The 21,991-nt window shown below is 38.6% G+C and overlaps 1 protein-coding gene across 3 annotated transcripts in view; it reads left to right on the top strand.

The window, feature by feature from the left end:
* Window positions 1-21,991, top strand: part of kcnc2 (potassium voltage-gated channel, Shaw-related subfamily, member 2) — a 62,316-nt gene that overhangs the window by 22,336 nt on the left and 17,989 nt on the right. The window lies entirely within an intron of this gene.

Genomic DNA, 21,991 nt, shown 5'->3' with positions numbered 1-21,991 from the left:
AACAATGAAAGGGTTTGCGAGGCTCTTCGGGTGGATTCATTTCCTCTGTGTTATTCTGAGAGTCTCTCCTGCACTCATGAGGGATTTGAGCTTGTGCGTGTGGTTTGATTACGGGGGTGAAATTCAGAAGGCCAGGGCAAGGGCATCAGTGATTCAAAACTTGAGCGAGCGAAGCCCTCGGGAACGTGTCTGTCTGACTGATCAGAAGGGCTGCTGTTCTTTCACGCTTCTCCTCATTCTGTCAGACCTGCCTGCTCTTGGATCTGTGTTTCTGTCTCCCTTGTTGTTCCACAAATGAATCTGATCTCATTTCAAGGAACAGGACACTTATCATCTGAACACTTTCAGAAGAAAAGGTTCTAAATGGAACCTTCTAGGGTTCCGTCAGGCGCTTCATATTTGGAACATTTTAGGGGTTCCATCATGGGATTATTTTATGGATTTCAGAGCTCCAGTCTAACATTTGAGAGCACCGTTGCCATTAAGTTCTACAGATGATGGCACCAGCACTGGTTTGTTAGGGGGGAGGTGGAATTGTTCAGCATAAAGGCAATTTAATCATAAAATTACTACTGTTTTGCATTAATAAGTGCAGTTCCTAATAATATAAAGTTTATTTCTTGAAAATGCAAATTTGAGCATGAGCTTGAGTTGAGATGCAGATAAAATTAACTTTGAACAAACTAATAGGGAACATTTTTTATATTCTACTCTAATTAAATGTACCATTTGTACCATAGTATCATACTGAACTGAGGACAGCTTCATTAAATATAAAAAGAGCACTCTTCACTTGTTTTCTGTAAAAATCTTAGCGATGTGAAGTTTCAAGAAGTGTTTTTTATTTTATTTTTTATTTTTATTTTTATGAGACTGTGACTTTTCATACTTCAGTGCAAAAAATGTATTTTTTGATGATTTTATATTTTATAATAAGGATTTCATAATATCTAAATATACATTTAAAAACCTACTTAAATAAAAGTATTAGTTTTCCTGCATCTTAAAAAGGTTTTTTATTTTTATTTTTATTTTTTTACAAATGGGGACAATAGATGAAAAAATAGGCCTAATATTTTTGGTCCTTACATTAAAAATAACAACATTTAAACTGGATATTATTTAGATGTTTTAAGTAGGCTACTTAAAGTTTAAAGCAAAGTGCTTGAATTTCCCCGGAAATAAATATCCGAAAGATGACTACTACTGCCCCAGTACCATTAGCGTTACTAAATCCATGATGAATGTTGGTGATTTGTGGATTGAAAAGCCTTCTTTAACTAGTTCATGCACCGTTTGATCTGTTATGGTTCATAACAGAGAATCCTGCGCTGTATCTGAATGCTTCTCTCTAGATTTGGCGGTAGCGCTGTTATTAACACTGCAGTGAATTCAGACGCTTTCTCTCTGTTTCGCTGACTGGACAGCACTGTGTGTAACAGTCTCGCGTGCTCGAGATCGGCCTGTGAGTATCCGGTTGTTAATGCTGACGTCACGCAGCAGCGCTTCCGGGTCCAAACGCTCTATCTTATACCACAAGAAAAACTACAAACGGTGCTAATATACACACACAATGTGTTGAAATACTACCAAAAAGTTATAATAATAACCTTTTTCTCCATACCAAAATTCCAGATGGCCAGACAGTGATTCATCTTTTATAAATCGTTGAAATATTAATGTCTGTAACGCTGTGACCATTAAGAATGTTGTGTAGACTGTATTTAAAAAGTTTAACTTTTTTAAACGTTTGATGTTTAATATGAAAAATAGCGCTCATAAACGGGCCTCAATGGCATTCTCAAGTGAAACGAGTTTAGGCTTGGACCCAGAAATGGCGTGACTTACGTCACGACTTAACAAGCGGATAGCGCTGTCCATTATTGGTCCGAGCTGATAAACGGTGCAGGCTGCGCAGCTCAAACGAGTAAAGCGGTTTTGTTCCACGTTCGTTTCAGTTGGTGACCTCTAACTAAATTTGATTGTGCCGGCAGGAAAAAAAGGTTGCAAAAGCGACCACTTTGATGGAGTCTGGAGCCCTAGATTCATTTTTTTTATTTATTTTTTTTATGAATTAAATGGCTCATAAACATACCATATCATTATAAAAAACTGAAATAATCCATTAAACATGAAAGACATTTCTCCTTATATACTTTTTGGCATTGAGTCAAGTCAACTGAGTCAAGAACCTTAAAGTTCCATATAGAACCTTCAAAAGGAACTTTGCAACACTGCTGAAAACTGTTATTAAACGTTAATGAATCAACACTGAACCAAATTGAGCTGAATAAGGACACTTGTCTTCTGTAGAGCTGTTTTAAAAGCTAAAATTGTATTTGTTTCTTAATTAATGAACTTTGCAGTATTGACACACTGTCAATTAATTAAAGCTACACTGTGTAACTTTTTTTAGTTTATTCTTAGCTAAAACACTTAGTTCTTTCAAAAATATATGTGCTCATTAATGTATATTTATTTTTTTCAAGTAATAAAGTATTCTCGTAAGTTTATAATCTGCCATTCGAATGCCGGCCGCCATGTTGCCCCTCCATCTTGAAAGTACAGTAGCCAAAGAGGAACATACCCGTAAATTCAAGCTTCGCCTTTCGCGTGTTAACACTAGATGGCACTCATGGACGAGGTCGAACTGGAAGCCGTGTTAATCTTGGACTAAATCGGCCACCGTAGGAGTTAAAACAAAATCAGAATGGAGAGGAACAGAAACTAATATTCACTGGGTGGTCATATACCTTTAAACCGCTAGATGGGGGAAAATATCACACAGTGTAGCTTTAAACTGAATCAACATTGAACTGAATTGTGTTAAATAACATCTATTGTGTTTTAAGGGCTGCTTTACAGTTGCAATTGTTCTCATTTCATAATTTTAAAACTGTTATTTTCCTGTGAAGCTGCTTAAAAAAAATCTGTATTGTGTATATAATGTGCTATGTAAATAAATGTGAAATATAGAAAGAGTATAGAGATATGAAATTGTCATTTATACACTCTCTAAACCTGTATGACTTTCATTCTTCTGCGCAAAACAATATATTTGGAAGAACGTTGGGAAAACAGACATTTGGACCCCATTGACTTCCATTGTATTGGCAAAAAACAATCTGTTATGTTCCACAGATGACTTTATGACTTTAGTAATCAAGTTATGTATATATAGCCCTTTGTACAAGATTGTTTCAATGATTCTTTTCAATTCAATTCAGCTGTAAAACAGCTCTATAGAAGACAAGGTCGTCATCCAGCTCAATTCAGGTTCTTTTTTTATAATATTATGTATTCAGTAACACTTTATTTTAAGGCTCAGTTATTAACTATTAACTAGTTGCTTATTAGCATGCATATTACTAGGATATTGGCTGTTTATTAGTACTTATAAAGCACATATTAATGCCTTATTCTGCATGACCTTATTCTACCCAATACCTAAACTTAAATGCAACAAAAACTACTATTAATAAGCAGTAAATTAGGAGTTTATTGAGGCAAAAGTCGTAGTTAATAGTGAATATGTGTTCCCCATACTAAAGTGTTACCATGTATTCTCTATTACATCACTTATTAGCTTTACTATGATCCAACAATTTGTATTCACCCGATAATGTTTTTCTTGAGCACATTTTCCCCTTCACACGCCGCTGCGCTCACCTCAGACACACACACACACACACACACACACACACACACACACACACACACACACACACACACACACACACACACACCCTCACTCCCATCCATTAGGAACCCCGTCTGGAGCGGACTAGGAAAAAAAAGATGGTAGATTTTCACTCGGGCTTCTCGCTCATCCCACCATCCATCTCTCCGAACTCTCTTAATAATGGAGCAGAGACAGAGCGGCCGTACCATCTATATCCATTTAGCCAAATTACCCCCAATCCCAGACTAAAACAGCACCATTCATGATTCATCAGCTCCCCGCGACACGCTCTCCAGAGCCCCAGGAGCCGCCGCAGCGCTGATGTAGGGGCCCGTAAGGACTGGGAGGGGACAACAGGCTTCTGGTTATAGAGGTTGTGCCACTGCAATACATTATGTCCCCTGCATTCTTTGAGCCTTGATAGTTTTTGAGAGAAAATTACTGGAGCGGCGCAGTAATGTAATGTGCAGCATTTTGTTATGGCTATCCATAACATAGCCAACTTTTCACTCATCTGGATGTTTTTAGTTTCTTTTGTTCAAACTGGTCTCAAAGCCTTATAGCTCTCATTAATTAAGACACCACTTAACATTGAGAAATGATATTATGATACATTTAATTATTTAAATAAATCTAAATATTATTTTGAATATATTCTAAAAATGTATATACAAATGTTGGGATTATTATTATATTAAATATATTCTAGAATAATAGTAATAATAATAATTAAAATTTTATCAATTGTAGCCTATATAAATATAAATAAATGTATATATTATAATATATACATAATTATATATTGTTAATATTTTAAAAAATATTTGTTTTAGACACACACACACACACGCATATATATAATTAAAAGTATTCTAAGATCATCATCATAAACAATAGTATTAATAATTATTTAATTTACAAAAGTGTATAGATGGATGGATAAAGATCTGCAATTGTGAAACGTAGGGGTTCCTTAGTAAAAAGGTTGGGACCCGCTGCTTTATTGGATGTCAGTGGAGCGTCTGAAAACAATCGTGTGAATTTTCACTGAATATGTAATGTAAGAAATGTGTGTATGACAGACTGAATCTATTAATGACCCTCCAGTTGTCAGTCAGCAAATAAGTAAAAGCGTTTGTGTTTATGTGTGTGTGTGTAGTGTGTGAAAATTGCCTTAAGCTCGCCATGTGTCTGTGTGATGGCCAAAACGCTAGAGCATAACTTTCACGTACGCCATCAGGACAGTGACAGTGTGTGAGAGTCACGCGTGTGCGTTTACACACATCAGAAGGTCAAATCTGCGCGAGTCGGCTTTGGGAACAACGGCACCACGCTGTCACACCTGTCCTCGTCTACCCGGCCTATCTCTATGACAACTTACGTAATGCGGTCACCATAGCAACAGCTGAATCCCTAGCCTTGGCTCCTTGTGAGGACCAAAACCAAAGAGAAAGAAGACGACAATGTGCCCAGATAAGAACTGACGCCAAAAGCCGTCTGAAAAGAGCTGAAAAATTAATTCGCCAAAGTGGCGTGTAGATCGCAAGTCCAAATCTCTGAAAGCGAGATCGCACCTTTTGTTTCAGGGTAGTATTAATAGCCGGGCAGAGGCGACTGTTACTATTTTAGGATGTTTTATGTGTTTTTGCATGCATTTATTCCCCTTTAGGAAAGGAATGACACATTTTTGCTAGAACTCTTTCTGGAGAGATATGACAGCGCCTCCTTTCATAATTGCATCAGGCAGAAACGTGAATTCATTCATCTTCCACATGCCCAGCCTAATTATCTTTAAATACCCGTCGTCTGTTGTTTTCCAGCAGAAATGGATTCGACTCCTAGCGTACGCTGTCAATGCAAGTCTTTCAAAAAATAATCCGAAAATGGACCTTATCTAGCCCAAAGCGGCTCTGATGATTTATTCAAAACCATGAGCTTTGTATTACAATAGCTTACTATTGCTTAAGCTATATTAGCACAAAACACACTCATCTGTTTGTGCTACAGACATGAAAATATTGCTTGAAAGTGATCATATTGTTTATTTTTTCTGCGTTCACTACAATTTTGATTAATTTTAACAGTAACATAATATTAATTGGTTACGGTTAGGGTTAGTTCTCTTACTAGACACTGTAATAAACTGTAATAGATTATAACGGAACATTTGAAAGTCTCTTCTGTATAATTTTATCCCTTAAAACTGACACCCAAAGTGAAATATTTAAAAAAAATTCTCTGTGAAAAAAATGTCTTCGTGCCTCAAAATAGTTTGAATGTAATTCTACACCCTTGCTTTATTTAGTATATGCAGATTCATGAATATGCAAATGAGCCCCGCCTCCACTCACTCACACCAGCTCAGAGACACACTCACTCAACTTTTACTCAAGTTACTAGTAAACCCTGCACAAAGGTATCGCTCACAGCGTCAGACATGTAATGGTAATTAATATGATTATCCTTTTGCTTTACGTTATCAAACAGCTGCTAATGCATTACTAATATTACACAAACCATGTTCCCGTTCCTCATCTTCTAAAGATCAGCATCCTTTGAAATGCTTTGAACACTGTAGAATGTAAGTGAGGAAAGGCATATAGTTCATCATAACATTGTAATATACATCATATACATAATTCATCCGCTATATTGCTAAATGTACCCCGTTTTTCATTTCAACAGAAAAATATAGCGGGATAACCGGCTTCTCTTGAGACTCTCCTGCTTCAGTTTTTTTTTCGTCCCGAAAAGGATCTATTCCACTCCCACCCGCTCACGGCTAAATCAAAAACGACGTCTGTTACTCAAAATATAAAATATAAACGAAAACTGTTGGCTTATTAGCTATAGCTACTGCAAAAATAAATATTTTTTTAACATCCACGCTGACTGACAACAGCTTCATTACTGAACGTCTCGTCCAAAATCCGACCACAAAGGCTGAATGTTCTCTCTGAAGGTGCTCTCGTGGACATAATGCCAAGAGCATATTGCCAGGTTCAGGGCAGTGAACTGAGAACTGTGTGAACACCACCATTACAGAAAGTTTTGCTCACTTCAAGTTCAAGCTGTTGTCAAAGGATGTCTGACAATAGCCCGGCCGCTCCTGTCCAAAGCACACCAGTGTTACCGACCGCTACTGTCTTGGAAATGTACTCCCGCGCTAAAAGAAAACTGAACGTTTCCTGCGGGAAAGCCATGGGAATGCAGACCTCTACTTCAGACAATAGCTGATGATATGCTAAAGCACCCCTAGCCGTCGTTAAGAACTGCGTTTTTCCTTTTTCGCTGAAGTTGAAAGGAGAAAATACTCAGCAATGGTGTTGACTTATGCACATGGTTTGTCTGAAAGCATATTAAAAACACCACATATAAACAACATTAAAACCTTGCCAAAAATTAGCATCTTACACTTTACAGAGAAAAACTGTACGCTGATATTCCCACAATGCTTCCAGTCAGGCTTTATATTTGATGGTATTTTGTTTAAACAGTTATTTGTTTAATTATGTTCATTTTGGTTTTGTGTTTATGATTTTGTATATTAGTATTTAAGTCAGCTTGCAGAAAGACTTTTTAATTAATTGTTTAATTAATTACTTATACCACCTGTATTATTATGATGACTGTCAGTATATTATAGCGGTAGAAAGGTACGAGTAGAAGGACATTTAAGGCCCTATTTGAACGATCTGAGCGCATTTCTGTCAAACACTTTTGCTAACAACATACAAAAAAAAGGTCCCAAAGGGTTGTGCCTAGTCTCTTAATGAGAAACGGGTGTGTTTTGGGTGTAACATGCAATAAACCAATCAGAGTCTCATCTCCCATTTCCTTTAAAAGCCATTGCGGATTTGCTATTTTGTGGAATATAGACACCATCAACCCAACGAGTCAGTTTACATGCCATGTTTAGTTAAATAAGCAGCCAATTTCATTCGCCGTTACTGTAGAATAACGGGGCGGGCGTGCCTGGTTGAGTTAGTCAGTAGTGTGTTAAAACTGGTGGTTATGGTAAGGGGCTTGGTATTTCCCAAACAGTCTCGAAGTGCTTGATCAATCACAACACACTGCTCCAGCGGACAAGAACTGGCAGACTATTCAGGAAAGACGGAAAGATAATGTACAGAGACATTCTTGATGAAAACCTACTCCAGAGCGCTCTGGACCATCAGTCTGGCGCAAAAGTTCATCTTCTAACAGGACAACGATGGTTTTTAATTTGGGTTTTTTTAACCATAAATTGCTGTAAATGTTGCAAACTGTTTAAATAGTTATAATTTATTTTGACTTGGCACACATAAAAGGCACATAAATCCCTGACACACACTCGCACACTTTCAGGAGAGCAGTATTGTGTGAGAGTGTGATGTCAGTGCATTTAAAGCATTTTAACATCAAGACTTCTTCTCACAAGTGAAGTTACACTGAATTATTAAGATGAAAAGCGAGGACTTGGAAGTGTTTGATATTCTATTTTTACGTGGGCTGCTGGCAGCGTGCCGAGCGCGCGAGTTTAACCGGCTTCCCCGAGCGAGCTGGACAGCCTGTCAGAGAGAGAGAGAGAGAGAGAGAAAGAGAGAGAGAGAAAGAGAGAGAAAGAGGAGTAAATCTCCTTGTCATGTGCTGAGGGTTTGTGTGTCATTTGCATTCAGTTTCAGTTCGTCTCCATCTGCTGTTATTTCCATCCTTTCTGCTCTCATCCCACGGACACACAGAATGACCTTTCATTGTTTGGTTGTGCATCTGTGACATCCGGCACTCTGTGTGTGTGTGTGTGTGTGTGTGTGTGTGTGTGTGTGTGTGTGTGTGTGTGTGTGTGTGCGGCTGCGAGGGAAATCCCTGCGTTCTGTGCCAAACGCACAGTTGTTTTCTCCCTGCCATCCTCCCCAACTCTTCCCGTTCCGCTTGTCTTCTCGCTCAGCCCTCGTCCTCGTTACGGAGGAGAGAAAGCAGGCGCGTTTGGAGAGAGATGGGGTGCGGTTACCATGGTACCCCCGATATGAGTAGAAAACACAATGACAGTCTTTGTGGAGACACACGATCGGCTGCTGAACCTTTTTATAACCTACAAAAACACAGAGGGAAGGAGACGCTCTGCTGGGAAAGCGAGTGAGTTGCCTACGTATAGGCAAGGCTTCACGTTTTAGTCATTCTACAACATTTATTCTAGGTTATTTCGGCATGCTTTGTGTGCACTGTCTTCTATAAAGTGAACATGGAATATATATTTTTTAACCATTTTAATACACAATCCTGGACTTATTTTGCACTATTCATCAATGCATGTAAAAAAAATAATGTCAATCAACAGCAAAATTACTCGTTGTTTTAGGGTGCTGTTGTAGGCAATGCAGCCTTTGGAAAAATCTTGCCAATTGCAGTAAATTCTAAAAAATGTATAGAATAAAAATATAGACTACCCTGCGGTTGGTTTAATTGCTGTGTTAGTCCATATTTGATAGTCCATATTTGTATTATATCATATATCATATACCATATTTTAGTAGTCCATATTTGACCCAACATTGTGGTGTTTTTTACCCAGCATTTTTTAGACCTTCAACATTAAATCAGCACTGGGTAACTTTTGCTCTCGGGGTCCCCCTACAGTTTGGAAAAAATTATGTCCTCAACTACTATCGTAAGCTCTGTCATCCTACAACAGGGGATGCCATCGCGTGTGCATTTGTTGACATGACAGTCCTGATAGCCCTGAACTAGTGATGCGCGGGTCGTCTCATAACCCGCGGACCCCGTATGTCTATTTAATGGTCGCGGGTGCGCGGCGGGTTGTAAAAATATATACAGTGGTGCGGGGCGGGCCAAATAACTTCATAAAAGCGTCCCGCGGGTTGGTGCAGCACTAACGGTTCCCCTGAACACTGCAGGAGGAGTTCACATGCAGGTGTTCTTCTGGCGGCGCGTGTGAAATGTCTTCACCCCAGGTACAGTCAGTGGCATATGTTTCAGCAGGTCATATGAATATAATTTCATGGGTTTTATTTTTTTCAAACGCCAAATAATCACGATGCTCACGTTTACAAGCCAGCGTCATTATAGTAGTCTATTGGTTAGCGTTTTACAGAATCTATATGATACTTCAGTTCAATGTTTGAGTGGTCGGTCCATAACAAGCAGGACAGCATCGGTCGGGCACGCCTCCTTCAGCTGACGCCGATGAGCAAACGCTGGTCACATTTTGATCCTCGTCCTGCCTTTAATCCCATCACTTTTTCGTTTCCTCTTATTGCTTTCCTCCAACAAAACCTTTTCTTTCTTATTTGTCTGTGCTGCTTCGGACATGACTATATTATCCGACGAACAAAGTTGGGCTTGCACGTCCGAATGTAAGGAAGTGTGTGTGTTGGTGGAAGTAACATATATGCCGTAAAACAGTCAAAATTTTGTAGTTCTTTTTGTTCTCGGGTTACTACCCGAAACCCGAAGTTTAAAAGTACGATTGAAAACGATACAGACCCCGACAAGCTATGGCAGACGTGTCATTCAACCTATTGTAAGTCGATTTATCATCACAAGAGTCTTGAAAATATATTATGAAGGTTGAAAAGTTACCTAGTGCTGCTTTAAAATCTATTTTAATGTTGATGGTTGTAATGAAGGTTATGGCTGAGATGGATTCACCACTGCAGATGTGCCGTCCTAAATGCATTTTCATTAAATATTCTATTTCACACGCTCAATAAATAAATGTTTGTAATGAATTTAAACATCTGGTCTTGTGCATTCGCGTTTGCACGTGTCTGCTCATGTTTTTTTGATGAGCATGTGCAACATGCAAGAAACCACGGTAATGCAAATCAATTAGTGAGATGTTAATTACTCCCTGATCACAGCGGGTTTAAAGCAGCCAATCAAGCGTCCTCGCTGAACGTTTATTCAGGATCTCCTCCTGGACCCGCGCAAATGTTGATTAATGAGAAGGAGAGTAGCCACTTCCTGTCTGAAGATGTCGTATGACGTAACGCTGCTTATGCACAACGGCAGCAAATACAATGATGCAGTTCAAATGTTTTTGTTACCAAATTGGTGCACTTTTTTGGTACACAAGACGGAAGGTTCAAATTTCTAATCAGCATCTTTCCCAAAAAGTGATCAGGCAGACCAAACCGTAAGTCGTAGAGATTTACACTTTTGAGGGCCGGGAGTACTCAGACCGCTTACAGTGTCACCAAAGCTCACCCCGATTGTCTCATATCGTTGTCTCATAAATGTTTAAATTTGATTGGTTATGGTAAGGGGCGCCCCATTTCCCAAACACAAGCGCTTGACCAATCACAACACACTGCTCCAGCTGACCAATCAGAGCACATTGAGCTTTTCACAAGGAGGGGCTTCATAGAGACAGGAACTAAACCGAGCGTTACTGACAGACTGGGAGGAAAGGCGCTGCAATAATGGAGAATATGGGGAAAATACGTTTTTTTAATTTTTTTTAGCAAAGATAGAAAAGGGGCATGATGGAGTCTTTTAAGAGCTGCAGCTAAATTTCATGCATCACATAAGTGATTCATCCTTTTATTTGTTTTAATGCAAAATGTGACAAAAGTTGTTTAAACAGAAATACGCATAAAAACAGTTGTCAAATATGAAATATTTAGCTACTGACCTCACACGTTTTCACTGTTAAAACCTGAAGCGTTGCGCTGGAATTCGTTCGGCTTTTGTGAACAGTAAAGCCCCGCCACCTTTGATTGGCCATCTCAGTCATTTTGAAATCGCCAATGAAATGTCTATGGAAGACTGTTTAGGCCACAGAATAAAAAATGCTGATCATGACTTTTTATTTCAGGTTTGACTTTTTTTCTTGCAATTTACATTTATTATAGCCTACTCTTATATTATTCCTTAGAATCGTGAGATATATAAAGTAATAAGTTATAAAGTCTGAAAAATTCTGAGAAATAGTTCTTAAATAATTCTTAGATATAAACTCGCAATTATAGCTCACAATTAAAAGTTTATATCACATTTCTGAGAAAAAAAAGTCAGAACTACGAGATATAAATGTGCAATTCCAAGGAAAAGAGTAGAGTTGCGACTTTATATTGTGCATTTGTGACTTTGCCAGAATTGCGTCTTTATTTCTCAGATCTTAATATCTCACAATTAGGACATTTTCTCCTCAGAAATGTGAGATATACGGTAAACTTGCGAGGGGAAAAAAGTCAGAATTGTGAGATTAAAAAGTCACAATTAGCCTATATTTTTATTCCGTGGCAGAGACCAGCTTGCATAAATGTGCATTAAATCAAAATTTGACTGCGATTTGTGTTTGATATGAGGCATTTATGTCCTAGTGTTAATGGGGTTTGTGTTTTTATCATGCAGTATTGTTTAGGTTTTTCATGAGCCTTGTCGTGTGTGTGTTGTTAGAGCGGGAATCCTGCTGTGAGATCACACACACGATCAGGACATCTGCCACTACCTGCAGGGACGCCAGCGGGACGGTGTGTGTGTTTGTACGAGAGCTTCTGACAGTACAGTAGGAACCACCAGGCCGATGACGTCACTGACACGGCGTTTAGGAGTAGGAGTGATGAACAGATGGCTAATACGGCCGTGAACGCAGATCACACTCGCTGAAAGACACGTCTCGGCCGTTTAACAGAGAGAGAGACGGAAGGATCTGTCAGTGGATTTAGCATCAGTGTTTGTTGCGCCGCTATTTGGTGTCAAAAGAAATGATATAATGACAGCACGGGTTTCTGCTGGGTTGTTTTTCTGACTGTGTGTGAAAATAAACACTAGAGTCTGATTCATGAGCAGTTGAGTCTTTTAATGAATCACTGGGGAATTTAATCAATCATTCTGACTGATTCATTAACTGGATGTTTAAACTATATCATATTACTCTTACATCTCTTTATATGGCAGAAATAATTGAGTATTAAGCATAATAACCATACTACTAAGTACAATGATATTCTGTAATCATTGCATAATCTCGTTACCTTGCTTGTTTTAATCAGCAAATTGATAATTATGGTTATTTTGGAATTGAATGTGACTTTTGGCTGTCGGGTCATATTAGTGTCGTCATAACCCTGGATCTTATCATTTCTGCTCGTTTATTCAGCACAGGAAATGGAGGTGCAGTGTACACTCTAAAAAATTCTGGGTAAAAAACAACCCAATGTTGGGTCAAATATGGACTAAACCAGCAGTTGGTTTGTTTTAACCCAGCAATTGGGTTGTCTTAAGAAAATATTTAACCCAACCGCAGGGTTAAAACAACCCAATTGCTGGGTTAGTCCATATTTGACCCAACATTGGGTTAAAACAACCCAGCATTTTTTAGAGTGTATTGTGGGATACAGTTTTAGGCAGTGTGCTCTGGTTGGCTAATGTAAATTCAGGTATTTCACACATACACACTCTAAAAAATGCTGGTTTAAAAAAAAAAAAAACAAGCTGGTTTGAAAATGGACAAACCCAGACATTGGGTTGTTTAAAAATTCAAAGGGTTCAAAGAACCCAATTTCTGAGTTTGTCCATTTTCAACCCAGCTTGGGTTGTTTTTAACCCAAGCATTTTTCAGAGTGCAAATAGAATGGGTGTTATGCCATTCCCAACATACTGCATGTATTTTTGTGTGTGTGAAAATGCAAGAGGAGGCACTTCAGTTTTGCCCATCGACTCAATCACACAATTATGATCTCAGCGTGGTGATGAACTCTGTGTGTGACGCTCGTTTTACTGAGAGCCCTGAAAACTTGATATGACGTTGTGATGTGAATTTAATGGAGTTCAGATGGGCACGGGCTGATCTCTCCGACTGTCAAAAGCCCATCAAGCTTTACTGAAAGAGCATGAAATGAATTAAACAGCAACTGCTGTGGAGTGAAGAGGAGATGGCCATTTATAATGCACAAAACAGAGCACCAGATTGCATGCTTGGATATTAACACACACTCTGGCTGTGTTTTAGAAACACAGTGAGCTGCCTATAAAAACAGCATTTAAAGCATCAAAATGGACTGTTTTATCCAATATACGCGTGTGCTGTCTGGCTTTTCCTTACTATAGTATCAGAATGTTCACTCGGCATGCCAAATTCTATTTGAATCTCTTCCAAATTCCATTGGAATCTCTCATGATGTGAAAAATGCTATTTGTTGCTGGCTATTAGAATTCCAAATCAGTGAATTATGAAGTTCCTTTTGAGTTAAGAAAGTAGACAGCAAGACAACTCATCAGGGTTTGGAACAGAGCCCGTAATGCGTTTCTATGGGCTCAGTGAAAATGTGTGTTTGACTTGATTGCGTTCGTCTGCTCTCTAATCGCTCTCGCTGTACTTTGAAGTCACACACTGATCGGCCTGCGCAGCGCCGCTTCAAGTAAAGCACAAAAACTGACAAATAATAGCTGAAAATGCACTGTTTTCTCAGAATTTTGTTCATTACTCATTTTTATGCTTATATCTGGGTATTTTTTGTCAACTCTTTTAATAGTACTCGAATTCGAACATGCTTCTTTTGTCACATAATGTTTTCCAGCTACTATATAAGTAGGGAAATATTCGATTTCGGATGCAGCCTATGTGTAAAGTACTGTTTTTATCATGTAGAACATGCTGTGATTTAAAGACCCACTGAAGTGCTTTGAAATGCACTGCATTATTCAATGTGTTGACATAATTTCCCCTGAAACGGCTTCAGCTGTTAGCAGCTCCTCCCCTTTTTTGAAACAGCCAATAGCGTTTCGTTAATATACAGTTTGACTAGAGCGAAAGAGCGGACCTTTCTCTGTTTGGTAAAGCCAGTTTCCTCTAACACTGTTTACCATCATAATCTCCTCCATATCGCTTTGAAATCCAGAATTAAAAGGGGTCGATATGTTTGTTGTCTGCGCGGACTCGCGCATATGATCCGCGCTGTGCTCTCGTGTCTGATGTCTATATTTAGACCAGAGCCGTTGGTGTGTGTGCTGCTGGCTGCAGTGCGTGAAACTAACGTGAAAACAGACTTAATTCCCCTCAAATGAAAACATATTTACGCTGAATTGTTTCCTATCACATATATAGTGTGCTATGTGCCTTTCACCATGTAGAAACTAGTAAATGTGTGTTAACAACTGACCGATTTCAGCCGCAGCTTCAGCAGTGTAGGGGGCGGGCTTTAGATTCTAGAGAGCATTTTGATTGGACAGAAGATTTGACGAGAAAGGGAAGTCTGCAATGATGTCATCAAAATCTGTGATTCTTTTTGACAGAAGTGGGAGACTGTACATTTTGAATGCTTATATCTCCTAAATGCAGGTTTTGAACATACCAGCTTATTCATAACCTTCAGGTTAACACAGTCATACTAAAAGCTAAAAAACTTAAATGTTGATTTCAGTGGACCTTTAAGCATACTTCAGCCGTCTGCATTCCACGGCGTGACATAATTTTCGTCATCGATAGGGCAGGAGGTGAAACTCTTCTCTTAGAACACAAACGTATCCAGTTTTAACTGGTTTGGCATGGACTACCCAACATTGGGTTACATTGACCAGTGCTGGGTAGGTATGTGATGACCCAGCACTGGGTAAAAACACTAAAAACACCCCAATAAAATGACCCAGCAGGCTGAATGCAGCATTCGGGTTAAAAAAACAACCCAGCATTGTTTATACCCAGCAAAGGAACCATTTTTATTGGAATATTGTGTTGTTGTTGGTTTAGTATGCTGATTAAAACTATTGAAATCAACTGAGGAGCACTGAGGAGCACTGTCGTGCAGAGTTGCTGTCCATGTATAGCGCTCTAAATCGGCCGCTTTTGTGCTTTTATTCCTGTTAGGATGTTGCCTTAGAAGGTGTAGCTGCTGGTGTAGCTTGCTTGTTTTTGGAACAGATCCACAGACACCTTTTTTTTGTGTGCATGACCTACATAAGTACTTGCATGCCGGGAGCGAGTGTGATTGTGGAACGTCCCTCCGTTTGTGCGAAAGGACTTCCTGCTCCTGCTGTTGAACAGGGACTAAGGACACACCTGTAGACGTGATTCACACACACATCTCACCCACAGACACACATCTCCGTGCCGAGCCTCCGAGCAGATTTCCTCAGAAAGCCATTAGTGGCTCTGATATGCTTTCACCCTTCGTGTGACATTCATCGTTTTCCTGCCACAGGGATGTCGTCCAGACCCTTTATAAGTGCATGAACTACTCGCAATACATTAGTCGGATAATAACAGACTAGCTGTCAGCGAGTGTGTGTGTGTGTGGCTGTCAGTGATAATATTGGAGTGGCGGTGAATCACAGCGTTGACACGTCGTCTCACCGGCTTGCAAATAAAGCCGTGACAAGACTTGATTCTGGTCTAAAATCACGATGACACACTTCATCTGTATTCATAACTTCAGACTGCTTTATGTTCATTAGTGTACTATGTATGTGAGCAGTGCATTCTTTGAATGTGTACTATATGTGACGTTGTCGTCAAATTACTTCATTATGCAAATTTCAGTATGAATGGATGCAAACACTAAATTTGTCAACAAAACGCTGCACAGAATGCTGTCGGTATCCCACAATGCAATGCACTAAACCTAACCTTCTGTGTGATAAATAATTTTTTTAACTACCACTTTTTTCACATGGAATATTTTGTTTTCCGTTTCACAAAGGAATTAAGCTGTTTTTCCTTTCCTTCCATATTTGACTGTGTTATGTGCACATTATATACATTCTCTTTCTCAATCTGTCTACTTATACTGTGCCCTAAAAGGATGTCCTCTTTTTGTGAAGAAAAAGAAGAGTAGGCAGGCTTTGGGAGATTGAAGTTGCACTCTTATCTCATAGTTGCATGCATTCTGTCAATGTAAACTGGTCTATCAATCCTCTTGTTATAGTTAACATCCCCCTAATTACACTCCACATTTAATTTAATACATCTATGCATTGTATGCATTCCTCAATTGCAATGTTTGTGCACAAACAAAATTATGCCTGAGTCCCGTAAACCACATATTGAATTGTGTGTGTGTGTGTGTGTGTGTGTGTGTGTGTGTGTGTGTGTGTGTGTGTGTGTGTGTGTGTGTGTGTGTGCAAACCATTACGCCGATAGAGTATCCCTGTAAACCACATATTCAAGTAGATATGTGTGTGTGTGCGCACAACCTATTATGCCCATGGAGAGTCCCCATAAACCACATGATGTTATATATATATTTATATATAATATGTTTAGTCAACTTACTGACATTCCTCTACAGTTTTCAGCATCCCTCCACCACCCCGACTCCTCAGTCTTGGCTTGTTTCTACCACAACCAGAAATGTGGGGGGGAGTACTCTGGGTTCGGGCCAAATACCGAGCTCTGAGCTCTTTCCACGGACAGCACGCCAAATACACATAACATTTATTCTATCTGACTTATTTGTAAGTGTGAATTCAAATATGTGTGTGTGTGTGTGTGTGTGTGTGTGTGTGTGTGTGTGTGTGTGTGTGTGTGTGTGTGTGTGTGAGATTTAGATGGGGTGTGTTCTGATACTCACACTCAGAGGAGTCTGACACACCTCGTTGTCGTGGAGCTTCTCCTCACACTGTTGCCTGGGCGACAGTGCCGTGTCTGCCATATGTTAAGAGCTGGGGGTCCTGAGAGAATCATCCACAGGTGACCTTCAGCCACGGCCAAACACACACACGGATTCACGCCAACAGCTACATCTACATCTTTGCACGCAAATCAATCACCATATTTAAGCAGCTTAGGATAAAAAGCAGAACTTTCTTTTATTAGCATCAGAATTTGTCACATAGACAGCGCTATCTATGGCACTACACACACACACTTCGGGGGGTGCAGAAAGAGTGCACGTTTGATCCATTTTCCACAGACTTAAATCAGAAGGAGTGTAAAGCCTCTATATCACCATAGAAAGCACCTCCAACGTCAATACAGATACCAGCCTCTCTTCAAAAGAGCTCAACTCCTTCAAATAGATTTTTCTGTCATGCGGGACGTATCCGAAATAACAATTTTATTTTCCAGGTGTTTTAATCCGTCCAATGCAACTGTCGAATAGTGTCTTTTATACACTATCTAGCAACTGCTTTTCTGCTCATTGATCTGCATTTGTAAAACCGTGAGCTGTGTGGCTGTCTAATGCCTGCATAGACCACTGCCTTCTAAGGAGACATCCTATCTGAAATGAACCCTCATAAGAGGTTGATTTAAAATGCTGCTCATGGAGACATTTTAATCGCCCAAAAGCACACAAAAAAAAGTTTCGCAACTTCAGCTATGTGTGCTGCTGCTTCACCAATGAGAGACAACTGATGTGATATCACTGAAGCAGCTCCAGTTAGCAAGTGCTTTCTGTGAGAGTGCCAAACTTTCAGTGCCTTCAGCCTTCTGTGTTGATTGGCTGGAATCGCCACTCCCTACAAATCAGATGGGCGGTGGACGGGCATTAGTCTAGGACAATAGATGCAGCTGCATCAGCAGCAAATAGCACATTTCAAAATGTAATTATTTTATCTGTAAATCTGTTTTGAAAATGACTGATTCCAAAAACCATAAAAATTATTAATATCTGCGCGGAAAATCAGTCAGGCCAATAATCAGTCTACTCCTAATATGAAAGTGGCCTAAATCTATGGAAGCTTGTTTCCGCCACAGAATAAAACATTAAAAAATATAATTTCATCATTTTGTCTCAAAATTGCTAGTTATAAAGTCAGAATTGTGTGATATAAAGTCAGAATTGTGTGATATAAAGTCAAAATTATGAGATATAAGGTCAGATTTATGAGATATAAAGTCAGAATTGTGTGATATAAAGTCAGAATTGACAGATATAAAGTCAGGATTGTGTGATATAAAGTCAGGATTGTGTGATACAATGTCAGAATTGAGATATAAAGTCAGGATTGAGATATAAAGTCAGAATTGAGATATAAAGTCAAAATTGTGTGATATAAAGTCAGGATTGAGATATAAAGTCAGAATTGTGTGATATAAAGTCAGAATTGAGAGATATAAAGTCAGAATTGAGATATAAAGTCAGAATTGAGAGATATAAAGTCAGAATTGAGATATAAAGTCAGAAGTGTGATATAAAGTCAGAATTGACAGATATAAAGTCAGGATTGTGTGATATAAAGTCAGGATTGTGTGATACAATGTCAGAATTGAGATATAAAGTCAGAAGTGTGATATAAAGTCAGAATTGAGATATAAAGTCAGAATTGAGATATAAAGTCAGAAGTGTGATATAAAGTCAGAATTGAGATATAAAGTCAGAATTGAGATATAAAGTCAGAATTGAGATATAAAGTCAGAAGTGTGATATAAAGTCAGAATTGAGATATAAAGTCAGAATTGAGATATAAAGTCAGAATTATGAGATATAAAGTCAAAATTATGAGATATAAAGTCAGAATTGCGACATTGTATTATGTAATTCTGAGGAAAAAAGTCAATTGTGAAAAAAAAAAAACTTTTACATTTTTAAACAAGTTTCCATACAAATCAGAATTGAAAATATCAGATTCCATGTGGTTTGTGCCGTTCACACTGTAATGAGAAAAACAGATCTGATTTGGCCCACAGAAGGCTGAACGTAGCCTATAAGTGTACACATGAAAGTACAGCTAAGCTTTCGGCTGCTTGTTTGGCTAATGAAGTCACAGGGTAAAGCGAGGTTAGTGCGGATGTGAAACCCCACACTGATCACTGCCAGCTGCGTTTACTGCCAAACCCCACATTAGCCACAGCAGCAGCCGTTCATGGGGGACTTCTGAAGCCTGCGCTGGGTGACAAGATCATTAGATACTGCTTACAAGTGTACCGCACGCGCAGTAGACCAACAAAGACCCTATTATAGTGCGCTGGGAGGTTGTTTTCATTGTCTCATCCCATAATGCTTTGGTCCTGATCATTTCTGCTGGCTTTGCGGTGATTATAGCCCTCCAGACGAGTTAAAGCCTCATTAGGACGCTAAAACAAAGCAAGAGTAAAAGCGTGAGACAGGCCCCTTTGAGATGTTATCCAGAGGGGACAGGCTGTCCCGCGCTGACGTCTTTTCACATTCGCCAGGGCCGGCTTCTGCCTTTAGCGATACTTTGACTGGAGTCTTTTCAGTTCTGTGCTGATCTGTTGTTCATCACAGGCTCGGCGTGAATATAAGGTCGCGATACTAGTGCAGTGACTACCATAATTGAGTTTAATATGAAGTTACGCGAGCGTGTTATGTTTGTGCTTGAGTGACGGCGCACGGGGTCTGTTATGATGTGTGCTTTCTGAATAATTGTGTGGACATTAAGGTGATGTGTTGACAGACGGGGCTGGAGCGCTGTTGTGTGGGCTGAACGCAGCTGCTATAAGGTCTGACTCACTCATTTGACGGCTTTTATTGACATTAAATATTACACGCCGATGACCGGCCAAGATACTGGAAGAGTGTTTTGCTTTGTGGTGCCTCACATTATCATGACAACGGTGGTGGAGAGAAACTCGCTAAAAGTGCTACGCTATTTATGTCACGCTGTATGCTGTTGGACCACAGACGAGCAATAAATCTGAGTTATAGTGTAAATAAATGGGCCTTCTCAAAAAGTTGCACCTCACCCTCTTATAAAGCTGTGGGAGGTGCATTTAAATGAGCTGTCCAAATGAACCGATTCACAAGAATGAGTCTCCCTGCGTCCCAGTTCGCATACTATCCATCCTAAAGAGTATTTGAAAATATCATTAGTATGTCCCTAATCGTAGTATGTTGAAAAGAGTATTCCAAAGATTCCCGGATGGTTTACTATTTTCGGTCCGAATTCAAGTATGGATCGATGGGCACTCTAACGGCTGATATTGCCCACAACCCATTGCGAGTTGGACGAGGATTCGATTAGAACTACAAACGCGGATAAAAAGCGTTAAAAAACTACAAACATGGCGGATATGCGAGTTCGACGGTTAAGTAGAGAAGTTTAGATAAAGGGGTTTGAGTGACCATCAATATTTAACCTGACAAAAATATATTTATTCAGTGTTGTCCACGTTATATTTCACCTGCAGTGGCATTGTGAACTTTTTTAATGACACGTTTGGCCATTAACTTTTAAATGCATCATTATATTTAAACTGCAAACACATGAGGAGAGTCTCTGCATTAAAGACCCACACATGGCAGATCAACGAGCGGCTACATTTCTCTCCGATACGGCAGGAGATTAAACTGAATGTGGAGGATTTGAACTGTGACGAATCTGACGATGATTGACAGGGCAGATAAACGGTGACGGGATGCACGTAACTAAGCGACAGAGTCCGTTAAAGATGGCGAAGTATTAAGTCCCGAAGCTTGCATACTTTTCTGCTACACACTCAAAAGTATATACTTTTTCTTCACAAAAAGAGTACATACTTTTAGGACGTAGTATAAGTAGGCGAATTGGGACGCAGCATCTCTTTGGGTGAATCAATTTAAAACAACTCTGAATCATTTAGTCCCAAATTAGACTGGCAATTTTTTGTAATAATATAGAAAATAATTTGTTTTTACTACAGTAATTCTATTGGAAAAAATCACTTATTGTTTTTGTCAAATAAATACTGTTTTGTGTGTGTGTGTGTGTGTGTGTGTGTGTGTGTGTGTGTGTGTGTGTGTGTGTGTGTGTGTGTGTGTGTGTGTGTGTGTGTGTGTGTGTGTGTGTGTATATTATATCAACAACTATATATATATATATATATATATATATATATATATATAAATATATATATATATATAAATATATATATATATATATATATATATATATATATATATATTTAAAACATATGATTATAATTTATTACATTTAATTTTAAAACATATTATATAATTTTTATTTAGTAATTTTGAGAAGAAAAAAATCACTAATTGTTTTTGTCAATTATGTGTGTGTATACATATAAATGTATGATGTATTATAGCTGCCGTTGCATCATCCAGGTGGATGCTGCATATTGGAGGTGGTTGAGGAGACCCCCCCCCCCCATATGTAAAATAAATGTAACTAATTATTATTATTATTATTATTATTATTATTATTATTATTTAAAAAATTATATAAACAATTTTTTTAAATGATTATACTTTTTACATTGAAAATAAACAAACTATAAACTAATACATATATAAATATTATAAATATGAAATATTTAAATGATGTTATACATGTAAATATTTGATTTATTTGTATATAAACTTTGTTTTTTAAATATATAATGTGTGTACATATAAATGTATTAAATTCATTTTGTATAAACAATTACTGTATATTTAAAAAATATACATGATCATATTATAATAT

This window comes from Pseudorasbora parva, chromosome 20, assembly GCF_024679245.1.
Source record: "Pseudorasbora parva isolate DD20220531a chromosome 20, ASM2467924v1, whole genome shotgun sequence".
Classification (NCBI taxonomy): domain Eukaryota; kingdom Metazoa; phylum Chordata; class Actinopteri; order Cypriniformes; family Gobionidae; genus Pseudorasbora; species Pseudorasbora parva.
Note: the sequence above shows the minus strand (reverse complement) of the source record. Positions and strands in the feature narration are given on the sequence as shown.